Here is a 13,870-nt window from a genome sequence, read left to right on the forward strand (position 1 = left end):
TCAGACTCGTAACTTTATATGATCATTGAACTTCTCTGTGTTTAAGCTTAAATTTTACAATGGAGGGGGTTGATGGATGAAGGTTAATAGCGGTCTACTAATGTAATATAAGGCTGTGCTCATATAATGTCTGGACCCTGCTGCCAAAAGGGGTTCTCATAAATTGAATTACAAGACAGCACTGTAGCAACATACAGCACGTACAACCACAACGCTTGCTCCATTGCACCCAGGAAACTGTGTGAACTTGGGAAATATGTGTCTCTGCCTTGGTGCAAAAAGGTTTATGCTATTTATGGGAATTCCTGTAAACCACTGTACTTACTGTAAATGTCAGGCAAAGGGTATATAAACTCGGACAAATAGGTGTGGCATTTCAAGCTCTTGCTAAGTGTAACATTGTGACAAGCTTTCCAAGATTCCAATGTTTTGTCTACTAAATAATCTGAAGAACCCTGTCTTGGAATCTTGCTTAATTATTAGAAGGCTCCCTTTGACTGGTTGACTGAGTGAGTGATTCTGCTCCGAATTGGTGGTGGCACCTCGCAGACGCTGTTAATAGCCCTAACAGATCAGGCGTATTCAGTGAGACCAAGAGGTAGGGTTGGTTGTACACTCAAGCTATTACAGTCACATTGCCAATAATGGTTAAAAATACAATGGGTGCACCAGTGACTCTACTCAAGAGTGAATATTGACAGAGATAAAACTGCTCTGTAACACCCTATGCCACCCATAATTATTACATTGTATACACGCGGCCATAAATATGGAGAAGTGGTGCAACAAAACTACTTGACTTGCTTGAGCTTTTGCTGTTTCTACCTTTGCCAAAAATTTTGCCAAAATAAATTGAAGTCTATAGGTAACAAAATAATTTTTTGACGTGCAGGCCCGGATTTGTGGAAAGGTCACCAAGGCCCGGGCCTAGGGGGGCAGGATTTTAGGGGGCAGCATACTGCCCAACCACACCCGCATTGGTTCAGACACACTGGAGATGCGATAGTATTTTAAATTTCCCGTGCACCAATCCCCATTGCTCAAGTCCCGATGATGAAAATTTGCGTAAATAAAAGGGAGGAGATGGGGCGACAAATGCCAGCCGGGCCTAGGGGTAACCACTTTGTAAATCTGGCCCTGTTAACATGCGACATTGCTCTACAAATTTTTGACAAATTATTTCACCCATTCGAGTTAATGGCCATCATTTTCGCAGTGAAACTTGCCAAAAAAATGTTTCATTCATCACTATTGGTGATCCAAATGCTTACGACCTACAAAACCAAACTGTTTGCATCGGCAAGCAATATATGGTTGATACCCTGCATCTGCTGACACACCCCAATTCATGTAAAAGTTTTTGGCCTCTTGAAATTAAACACAAACAAATACCTCACTAAAACAGATCACACGACCAAACCAAAGTCTCAACGTGATAGAAGAGAGACAAAAAAAAAGATAAATTTGCGACCACTCCATTTACACCGGAGCATTACCCAACTGTCCACACTTGCTCAGAATTGGTTAACTTTGCTAGTGGCCAATGTAATCTTGTACAGAAAACTCTTGTGGCAGAGAACCATTAACTGAAATCAAAAACTCAGCCTGAAAATCTACATACACAAGTAGACTAACAAAAATCAAATATAATATTAATATACCTTATTGAAGACATAGCAAGTTGAAACAGGAAACAATGTACAACTGATAGGCCTTCCAGAAATGGTAAGGGGGAAAGATTGATGGGAATTTGTTACATTTACTCTGCCAAGCTTAATCTACCCAGTGGAGAGCAAAAACATTTATGTAGACAGGGTATATAGAATTGGACCTACAAATCCGTTTCAACCGAAGAATCTACCACCCAAGATTCTACATCAATGAACAATGCATTGGTTCATCAAACTGGAACCAGCCAGAGGTTTATACAAACCATCACTGACTCCCAAACACAAAGAGGTGAAAAAACACAAAGAGATGTAGTAAAAGACACTAAACGATGCACTAGACTGTTTATCAGACAAATCCCCCCCTCCTCTTGATGCCTTTTTGCTCAACGTATACACCCTTTGTTCTGCCCTGCTTAGTGACTTTTACTCTTCAAGGGTATCCCAAAATGTCCTGGACTATTTTGTTAGATTTTCTTTGATTATGTTTGTTGCGTAAGAGATACCTCTAATAGGCATTGTCCCCTCTGCGCCTCCGACTAATCATAAGAACTGTGCAGACAGACTCCAATGATAACGGTGCACCTGAGTTGATGGAAATCTGTAGCAAATAGAAACTGAAGTGCATTTATTTCCATTTTTTATATTTTTACTCTTATCTCTCTATTGACATTTCTTTCTTCAACCTGTATCTGATAAAAACTGAATATGTCTCCTCTGCGCTACATATAGCATATGAGCAATAAACATAAATCTTTGTAGTATAAGTTACCCAGGAGACAACTCTGAAATATGGCAGACAATATGAGTGAATAGAACTCTTTCTTCAATACGCCCCTTCCACACACCCCCATGCGCACCCACTTTTTCAATTCCCCTGCGCTGATCCCACTATCCATTCCTCCACTTTAGGTCAAAGGTGGAACAATGGTTTCATAAGGTATCTCTACCCCACTCTGAACATTTTGTTCATTATGGTCAAAATAAAAAGAATACAAAGAAGATAATAAGCCACACGTTGTTACTGCAGTGCTGTTGTCAAGTTGCCAAAGCAATACTGCATGGCCATATCATTTCCTATATGGCCAAATGAAATGGCAACTTACGCAACACTTGTATTGCAGTGGGAAGCAACCAAAGCTTATAAAAGGAATCACAAGTCATCGAACACCAACCATAAAAATAAAGGACAAAAGAAAGTTATGACCTAACCTTACAAGAAGCGATACAACATAACATCAATATAACATCAGATAGGTATCGAACGGAAGGCAACAAACAAGGCATATTATTAGCATCTCTTTTTAAATTTAAATGAACACTGAACTTAGTAGCGATGGTGGTTCATGGCCCTGATGGTATGTCTATATGGATCAACTTATAATAAACAATACTTTTACACAATATTTTCAATATATACCCAGCAGAGGAAGACCACAAGGAAACACATTCTTCCAAAGTGAAAACCTCCCTAAACTTACTAGCGCAGATAAACAATATTTCGATGAAAAGACTGACCTCGAGGAAATCGATCAAGTCACATAAAAGTTAGCAAACGGCAAAACCCCTGGACCAGATGGTCTCCACACTGAATTTTACAAAACTGAAATAACTCCTCTTCTAACACAGGTACTCAAAGTTAAGTAATCTCTTTGGACATATGCCAAGATTTTACCATGGCCCACATCATACTGTTTCCAAAACTGGGTAGAGAGCTCACCAATGTAGCTTCTTACAGACCCAACATGCTTCTAAATACAGATCATAAAGTGTTGGCAGAAAGACTTAAAATAATTCTACCCACAGAGTCGTACTGGGCTGGCAGGACATGGGAGAATACCCAGCAGGCCCTCGTGGGACACAGGCCTGCAAGTTTGACGAATGGCAATTACACATGGGATAAACTCAAAACCATTTACTATATACAATGTCACCAAACAAGGTGGCCGGCTATACCTCTATCACCTCTGTGATTTAACTTGGCACTTGACCAGTTAATTTGGAGATCCTTTTGTTCACAAAAATGAGAGATTTTTGGATTTTTTTTTCCATTATTTCCCAGCGGCTATTTTTGTTCAGGTAGTTTCGAAGGCCCCCTACTCTGTTTAGGGATGGTTTCTCCACATTAACATGAATCGCCTCTTTTACTCCTCGTTCAAACCAGTGGTGTTCTCTGTCTAAAATGTGAACATTGTTATCTTCAACGGAGTGTCCCTTGTCTTTTAGTTGTACAGCTGAGTCTTGCCCTGTAGAGTTTGTCATCCTTTGCTGTGCCATCCGTTTGGGGGTCAATTGTTTTGTCTCCCCAATGTATAGACCTGTGCACTTCTCATACACTGGACTGCGTATATCACATTGCTTTGTTTTTCTTTAGGTGTTGGATCCTTCGTGTATACCAGTTTTTGTCTCAGTGAGTTGCTAGATATGAAAAAAACCGGGTGAGGTTTGTTGAGTTGCTCTGACACTCCAGCTACATATGTAATGACTATGTTACTCCTACTCAAGACAGTTATTTATTTTCCTGTTGGTCTGTTTTAATGCTGTTTTGACAAAGGCCCAGTTACACTCTCCGCCCTGTGGTGCAGAGTTCAAATGACACCTAGATTGTGTTCCAGTGGATGTTGGGAATCGAACAACAGATACTGATCCATATAAACCCATAAGTGGGTTTTCTGTATACTTCTGTTTTCAAGTTACTCCCCTCTTGGATGGACATCAAACAGTCCAAAAAGGTAAGTTTGTTCTTATGGACATCCTTCCTTGTGAACTTGATGTTTTTGTCCACCGAGTTAATGTTTTCCTTAAAGGCTGCCACTTCATGAGTTCTGATTTTGAGTTCAGTGTACCTGAACCAGTGACTCAGTGTATTTCCCTTGAATGTATTTAAGACCCTCCTTTACACGTCCTCCATGTAAAAGTTTGCCCCTAAGCCGCGCAGTCCTAGCGCCCGCCCACACTACCTCGCGCCGTTCGAGGAGACGGAGCCAGTGCTCCCTTGAAAGCGCCCCGAGCGTAGGGTTGCCACATTTTCTAAAAGTTTTTACCGGCTGGTGGGAGGGTGGGAACAAAAGGGGCGTTCCATGATGCAAAGAAGGGGGTGGAGCCAAGCAACATGCCACAAAAGGGGGCGGGTCCAACTGCATTGCCGATAAATTTGTACTATAGACTCCTGTGCCTCCCTGCATTGCAACCAGGATCTGCTGTCTCTGTTATTACGCACCAGGAGCCAAGGGCCAATTTCTTCTCTGACCAAGGCTTCCCCAAACCTTCAAACAAAGCACGCCCCATTCACTGATTAAAGAGCATCTCTTTCTGTCAGAGAAAGGAATGAACACGCCACCTTTTGTCAATAAACAATATTACGCAGCTCTCATATGTGTCATTCAATGTTGGTCTTTATGCTATTTGGCCCCATTCCAATCACATCTCCCCGGCCAGACTCATCCGACCCGAGCCTCCTTCTCTAGCTTTCTGGACTATGTGCTCACTGACAGCTCATCCTCCTCCCCCTGCTGCATGGTACCGGCGCCTTCCAAGTGCGACAAGGAGGCAAAGGGCGTCTCCTAGCAACAACCCACGTGCGTGAAGCTAGAGAATCCGACCGGAAATTGTTGCCGCGCAAAAGGTAAGTTTTGCTCGGATAGGGGGCGGGCCAAGGGCCTTTTTAAGGGGTATTACAGATTTACCAGCAGCTACATTGCCGGTAAATTTATCATACCGGCCCCGCCCTTGGCAGGTGTTTTACCAGCTAGGCCGGTAAAATACTGGGCCGGGTGGCAACCCTACCCGAGTGGCATGCTGCCCCTAATGTTTTGCTGCCCTAGGCCCGGCCTTTGTGGCCTCACCACAAATCCGGGCCTGCACAATGGGAGATACTGGAGAACCCATTGCACACTCATGTTTCTTTCTGTAAAAGTGGTCCTTGTATTTGAATTATGTGGCGTTTAGGCACAAGTCTAGCAACAAGCATACTTGATTAGGACTGAGCTCTGTTCTGCTGCTGAGGTTGTTCTCTTGCTTCTTAGCAGTGGGGCTCCTTCCTTGTGTATCTTGGGGAGTCTGTATAGGACACAACCCCCCAAATTAACTGTGAGAGCACAAATTATTGTATACAATGTAACTACAATGGATACTGGATACTGATATAGAGAGTGGAGTGGAGCTCCTGCCTTGGATATACAATGTAACTACAATGGGTTCTGGTATTCCAGATCCTTCCTCTTTTTTTCTTTCTTTCCCTTTAGGACATATTGTCATATTTCTATACTGTAACAAACAAGGGAAAGTTGTGCTCATCACTATTTTTTAAAACCATTAGGCGGGGGTGCAATGAGGCTGTGACAACAAAATACATATAGTCAAATACAAGAGTCCTCTGCACTCAACCCATTATCAATATATTTAAGACAGAGACATTTTGTGCATACTGCTACTGAAAAATGCCTTACCCTTTAAACAAAACAGGGATTGTTTGTCCATATATTGCAATATATTTAAGCTGGCCAACTACGTCAAAGTCATCCCATATCTGGCCAGTCCTATGCTCAATTTCATCTGATTCATTAAGAATTCTGTTGCTTCATTATACATTTTACAAAGGGACTAAGTTTTACCTGCAACTTACTAGCTGCTTTCAAAGTAAAACTCCCAAACTTGGCTGCCCTTTTATTAGACACCAGTGGGATCACCTGACTATAGCTGGGAAGGGTGGGAGCTACAACATGGAGCTGGTCACTGCTCCTGTATAACTATAACAAACAAGGGAAAGTTGTGCTCACCACTATTTTTTAAAACCATTAGGCAGGGGTGCAATGAGGCTGTGACAACAAAATCCATGTATGGAGGTTTACTTTGAAAGCAGCTAGTAAGTTGCAGGTAAAACCAAGTCCCTTTGTAAAATGTATAATGAAGCAACAGAATTCTTAATGAATCAGATAAAATTGAGCATAGGACTGGCCAGATATGGGATGACTTTGACGTAGTTGGCCAGCTTAAATATATTGCAATATATGGACAAACAATCCCTGTGTTGTTTAAAGGGTAAGGCATTTTTTAGTAGCAGTATGCACAAAATGACTCTGTCTTAAATATATTGATAATGGGTTGAGTGCAGAGGACTCTTGTATTTGACTATATTTCTATACTGGACACTGATGTGACCTATGAAATTACTAAGGAAACATATGCTGTTCTGCAGTGTTTGCAACTCACTCCTCTTTTCTCAGTTTGACTAACAAAAGAAATAAAGGTATACTAAATGGAACATATGAGCGCCATTTAAGTGTATGATACTCTGTGTAGGGAACAACAATTCTGGGTGAATGGTGCGTGTGTGTGTAAATATGTAGCATAAAAGTAGCATAAAATTGATGTTACATTTATAAGCTGTGGTTGGGTTTCCCTTAGTGAGTACATTGCACAGCTGGAGTTATTCTGCAACTAACTGTGCCAGTTTCTGTTGCACTTTAGACTGTGATGCTTTGGGAATTTACTGTGGTCTGATGCAGAAAAACAATCTTACACCTACGATCAATGACTTCCCTTAATCCCTTTGTTTGTTGGCAAAACCTGGGCCCACAGAAGCTGATGGCGGTGTGATCAGATCTGACTACAAAGGTATATAGGTATAGGCAGGATCTGTCGTTGGATATCACGTCTATAGATAAATGCACTGATGTTTGAGTACAAAGTCTGCAAAAATATCTCAACTAACACAAATATGAAAGTTCCTCATTACCAGCCATCTATACCATACCATTCCTCCTAGCTATAGGAGGAAGTTCAGCTTTAAATGAACTTTTAGTATGTTACAGGTAGACCTATTGAAGCATTAGACTTCCTAAAAAAGAAAAGTGTCTGGGAGCCTTCTATTTTATTGCTATTTTTTTTCATTGTTTCTTATTTTAATTTTCAAGCCCTCTACTATTCTTTTTATTTAATTGCCACTAGCAACCGTGTAACAGTTACAAGCTAGAGAGCCGCAGAGAGTTGTTACACAGGTTAGAGTTGCCAGTTTCGGGTAGGATTTCCAGATGTGGGTGTGGGTTAGTGGGTTGCAGGTTGAACTGGGTGAAAACATGGGTTGAGCTCTCGGGTTTCAGAAGTTTAACCCATGCAGGGCTTTAACACAAGGAAGGTCAATTAGGCCGGCCAGAAGCTGAGAGATCCCTGGTTCAAATCCCAGCAGTGCCTTATAGAATCTTTCATTTATTTCTTTAACACACACCTACCCAGCCTTAGGTTTGTGATACAAGCAGTTTTTTTTCTTGGAAAGAATGTGTGTGGGTCCCCTTAAAACAAATGAAACTATGGGCTGGCCAATCGGATAGCCCAACATGGGCAATTTCATATGTGGACAGGCTCTTGTAAGGCTGACAGGCTTATGTAAGCCTGGAGTTGGGACCAAGGAGTAAGCTGTATGCAGAAAGTCCAATTTGCGGAATCTGAAGGGTTAAGAAAGTTCGTAGTCACATCCAGGCAAAAGATCAGGGCAGACATCATAAAGCAAAGTCAGGAGTCAAAGCAAGAAGGTCAGGATCCAGGAATCAGTCAATATATAATTATAACACACCCAGGAACACTCAGGAGTAGAACCTATATTGAACCTGAATTTTCTCACTGAAACACGTCATAATGATGTCACGCATTGACATGTAACAATCCGGCTTGATGCCATCACTGCATGGCCATGGACGCTGCCATCTTGAAACTGAAGCAGAGCGCTCCTGACATTGGCTAGCTTTATTCCCACTAGTTTCAGCCGAGCTGTAGATGTATGGAATCCTTCATCCAGAAACCCATTATCCGGAAAGAGCTGAACTACAGGAAGGCCATCTCCCATAGAGTCCATTTTGAGCAAATAATGCTCATTTTTAAACATCTCTAAATAATAAAACAGTAGCTTGTACTTCCATATTGGCAGGCAACACAATTCTATTGGCTTTATTTCTTGTTTAAATTATTTTTAGGAGACATATGGAGATCCAAGTTATGGAAAGATTCCTTATCCTTTCTGCAGGCCCTTTAAATGTAAGCATTTTTCAGGAGTTTCAGCTTAAAGCGGTAGTTCACCATTCAGTTAACTTTTAGTATGTGATAGAATGGCCAATTCTAAGCAACTTGTCAACTGGCCTTTAATTATTTGCTGTCTTTCCAGCTTTCAAATGGGAGTTACTGACTCCATCTAAAAATCAAATGCTCTATAAGGCAACTAATGTATTGTTCCTATATATCCTATTTATAGTCCAGTCTCATTCAAAATCAATGCATGGTTGCTAGGGTTATTTGGACCCTAGCAACCAGCAATTGCAAACTGGAGAGTTGCTGAAAAAGTAGTTAAATAACACAAAAAACACAAATAATTAAAAAATTAAAACCAATTGCAAATTGTCTGAGAATATCACTCTCTACGTCATACTTAAAGCTAATTTAAAGGTGAACAACTTCTTTAATTTGTATTCATGAAATTCAGGCAGATCAGCACTGCAGGGCTTTTATTTTCAGACAGGTTTTTAGTAGCCAACAACATGGGAAATTCCCAGCTAGCTGATAGTATCTAACACAACAAGAAGGTTCAGAAGACTCTCACTGGGTGTGGGTCCTGCACCAGAGTAGAGACAATACTTCTGGGTGCAAGCCAGACCTGGACTGAGAGTCAAAATAGGCCCTGGCATTTCAGGTACACAGAGGCCCAATCAGCCCACACAGAGGCCCAAACAGTCCCCACCAGCCCACTAAATACTGACTTTCTATGGTAACTTATAGCAGCCCCTCTGGCATTTGCCTGAACCCACAGATTGCCAGTCCGGGCCTGGTGCAAGCAGAGCCTGAGCAGAGGAGCAGTGGGGGAGTGATTTCTCTGCAATTGTCTGGCCCTAGCCTTTGGGTAACAAAGGGTGAAATGTAATAAAACAAATAGAACAAATTTGGTCACAAGTAAGAATAAAAATTTGCAAGTTATTATTTTTATTATTATTATTAACATGTATTTATATAACGCCAACATATTGCGTAGCACTGTATTGTGTTGCAATGTAATATTCTTCATTTGGCTTTTATGGCATTGTGAATCTTAATTGAACATTGTAAACTTTTAACACCTGCTTGAAGATGGCGTAAACTATAAAATTCGCATCGCTGTTTTAATGTCACGGGAGGGGCAAAGGGTTCGCAAAGGCAAAATTGTTCCCATTGAGAATGATTTTCCCATTAGCGACCTATATTACATACCCCCAAAAGTGCTTTGTGTTGCAAGAAAATGTGCACAGAGCAGTAAAACATTAAGGCTCATGTCACACACGGTGACTTCCCCAAGTTTTGGCTGCTTTTCTACAAGCTGGAGCCTAAAGGGTACACTGAGCCTAAGGGTAAGGGCACACGCTAATATTCCGGGAGATTTAGTCGCCCGGCAACAAAGCGCCACTTCTAATCTCCCTGAAAAGACTTCCCCACCGGTTAGAATCGAAATAACTGGCGGGATGGCACTCGGATCGATTCGTTTTCCGAAGTCACCCGAAGTTTACATTTTTAAGGATTCGTATACAGCATTTGGATTCAGACAAACACGAATACTGTTGATAAAGGTTGAATCCTGAGCCTAATTCTGGATTCGGTGCATCCCATCAAAACATATAAACACAAGCTTCATGTAAACACAAGCTTCCCTAGCAACCAGGGAACCATTTTTAAAATCAAAAAAGATCAGTGGTGAAGGGCTTAAAAGACCAGTAACATAAAAGAAATTTTATAAAAAAATTAGTTTTTACTTAACGAAAAAAACAAAGTCTTTATTAAGAAATTACTAACCGATTCTCTGCTTGCGCTCCTCTTCGGAAACAGCGACAGGGCGACGATCCATCGTGCGGTGCTCGATTTCTCCTCCCTGCTTTCTATAGGAGATAGCCAGGAAGGAGAAATCGAGCACCGCACGATGGATCGTCGCCCTGTCATCGTTTCTGAAGAGGAGCGCAAGCAGAGAATCGGTAAGTAATTTCTTAATAAAGACTTTGCGCATTTAAAGTTAAAAATGCCTTGGTGCTTTTTCATTAAGTAAAAACAAATTTTTTAAAAATAAATGTTCATGTTACTGGTCCTTTAAAGTAAAGACATAGTCAATAAGAATAACAATAACACTGAAGCCTCACAGTCAATCTGTTTTTTAGTTGCCACTTTGACCACAAGTAATTTATTAGGTTCAACTGAGTTGTTTCGAATTCTCTGACATATTAAAACCTCCTCCAAACCACAGTCCCACCTCCACCCACCTACCTACCTGCAAGTTGATCTGACATGGCAAAACTTTTGTACTACATACTTGTTTTCATTTGTGGCCCAAGATAAATAACTTATACACAGCCCCAAGATTTCTGATGGTGGCCCTGGACCTCACAACTGATAAAGGTAGTCTGTCCTTACTGGATGAACCCTTCTAATAGGCTTTGAATCTATAATATCATGATTATTATATAATACACAAAAGCCATGAATATCCTGTAAATTATATCCTTATAAACGGTGAGTTCTGATGTCATCAGTTATAAACGGTGAGTTCTGATGTCATTTCTGTCACATGACTCACTGAAATTTGTGTATTATAATAAATAAAGTACCCCCTGTTGTAAAATATGAGGATATTAGAAGTTACCTCGGAGTTCCCTCGGTATCTTATAATATCCTTATATTTTACAAGAGGGGGTACTTTATTCACTATATATTCATCTGTTCCTTCCACATGCGACTATTCTGGTCAAGAAGAGAGAGGGCTGCAAAGGTCTAGAGTTTTGATTTGCATTGTATTGAGGTGTGTGGCCACAGCCTTTGTAGAGGTAAAGGACTAATGTCAACATCACAAGAAAATGGCCCACTAGGCCCTTCACTTCATCTTCTGCAGCCTTCACCTTGTCCTGATCATTTATATAGCACAGCAGGGTTATTTAGCCACACTGTTCCGAATGGCCTCTGATTTATGCAATACTTTTGGTTGAATACTTAGTTTCCACTTTGTTTCTCATTTCTGTCCCGTGGCTTTGAATCAGCTGTGATCAAACAGTGATTCATATCTGTTACTAGAGTTACTGACTAGTTTCCTAGCGCAGCAGTGACCTAGATCAGAGGGAGTATCCTTTTCTCTATTAAACTCATTAGCATTCATTAAGCAACCACTCTTAAGGATGTCAATTTGGAAGAGAATAATGTCACTTTATAGAAAATAATGATTAATTATGAGTGGTTGCTTAATTACTAGTGTCACTAGCCATGACACTAGTAATTAGGCCTAGTCATTGTTATCAAAATGATGCATTTTGGCACCGAACAATGCTTCTGGGTGCAGGTAGAGCAGGAGTAGAAGAGAAGCAGGGCAGCGGATTCTTGGCCTGCAGAGATCCGATATCGTCTGGCACTAGCCTTAGATCCAGTGCCTAGAGTGGCAGAGTATGCTCATATAACCCATGCCTAATGGAATATCTGATAGATCTTTAACAAGATATCTGTTGGGCACAGGTCTGGACTGGGATTTAAAATAGGCCCTGGCATTTCAATGCCCAAACAGCCCCCACCAGCTCAAAAAGCGAGTGACTGTCTATGGCATCTTACAGCAGCCCCTCTGGCATTTACCAGAATCCACAGATTGCCCTCTCAGGAGGGTTCAATACACAGGCCAATAATCTGCAGGGCCAGAACTTGGGATAGGTAGCAGAGGCATGCGCCTATAATGCAATGTTGGTGAGGGGTCCTATAACCTGCTACATTCTCTAATCTGGCCTTGTGCATTCAGCACTGCACTTGTGAACAGGTAAGAAATATGGTGTTGGTTGGTGGGTGGAAAGTGCCAAGCGGCAGGGTAAAGGTAGTGAGTTGGGGGGTAAAGATGATGAGTCGTAGGCACTCTGATAATCTGCCAACTCATCTGGAGGGGCTGAGTCACCGTTTATGGAATGTATGAAGCATACGCATACCCAATGTTACTGTCTTGGTGCACGATGATAGAGGGTTAGGCGACTTCCAATATAGCCAAGAGAGAGAAATTTACCTGCACACAACACTTGAGTTTGCAGGGCAAGCCTTTGCCGTTTAATAATGCAGAAGTGCAACTTTTTGGGGCCACGCCTGCTTGATAAAGGGGCGTGCATTGCACTTCCACATTATTAAATGGCAAGTGCTTGCCCTGCAAACTCAACTCTTGTGTGCCGGTGATTTTCTCTCTCTTCACCCCGTTTATGACCACCTTTAGTTAGTGATGGGCAAAAAAATTCGCCGGGCATGGCGAATTTCCATGTTTCACCGTCCGCAAATATTTTCGCAAAAATTTGCTGGAGAAAAATCTGTCACGACAAAAAATTGAGACGCACATAACAAGTGTCGCGCGTCAAAATTATTCAGGCACCCATTGACTGTAATGCATTTGGACTTAATAGTCGCGAGTATAAAAATTGGCGCTCGTGTCAAAAAGTGTCGCGTGTCAAAATTATTTCGATGCCCATTGACTTCAATACATTTCACGACACGGGACATAATTCACCCATCACTACCTTTAGAAAAAAAGGGGTTCCAGGTGTACCAATATCCAGTTGGTTATTTTTTTTGTTTCAAACACTTTTATTATTTACAAGGTTTGACACTGAGATGGCACAGACATAGATTGATTCTAAAACATATTTGGTTACATAATCTCATAAATTGTGAATATTTTATAAACACCATGTACCACGTTGGATTAACATTTTTATGTCTTATACAATACACCAGGACACGACGCTCGCACAGAGATGCACATTTTGAAGGTTCTCTTTCATGGAATCATTCTACCTGGACGTATTATAGTTCGGGGGCTTTCTAACCAGGGGTTCCATATCTGTTCATATTTATCAGGGCACCACCTGTTTTTGTAATCCAGTTGGCTATTTACTTATTTAACGGTTAGTTTGCAAAATGATGGCCCTAACAGTTTGTGTCCACTCTGCAGCCTTTCAGTTGTTTTCCATGGGCTGGACATTAACATTTATATAAATATTGGGGTTTTGTTTTGGCTGGGCAGACACCATGCATACTCTAAAGGTGGCCATACACGGATAGATCCGCTCGTTTGGCGATGTCGCCAAACGAGCGGATCTCCCTCCGATATGCCCACCTTGAGGTGGGCAATATCGGGCTGATCTGATCGTGGGCCCTAGGGCCCAACGATCGGATCCTAGCGTTCGCCAAAC

Source organism: Xenopus laevis, chromosome 4L (assembly GCF_017654675.1).
Source record: "Xenopus laevis strain J_2021 chromosome 4L, Xenopus_laevis_v10.1, whole genome shotgun sequence".
NCBI lineage: Eukaryota > Metazoa > Chordata > Amphibia > Anura > Pipidae > Xenopus > Xenopus laevis.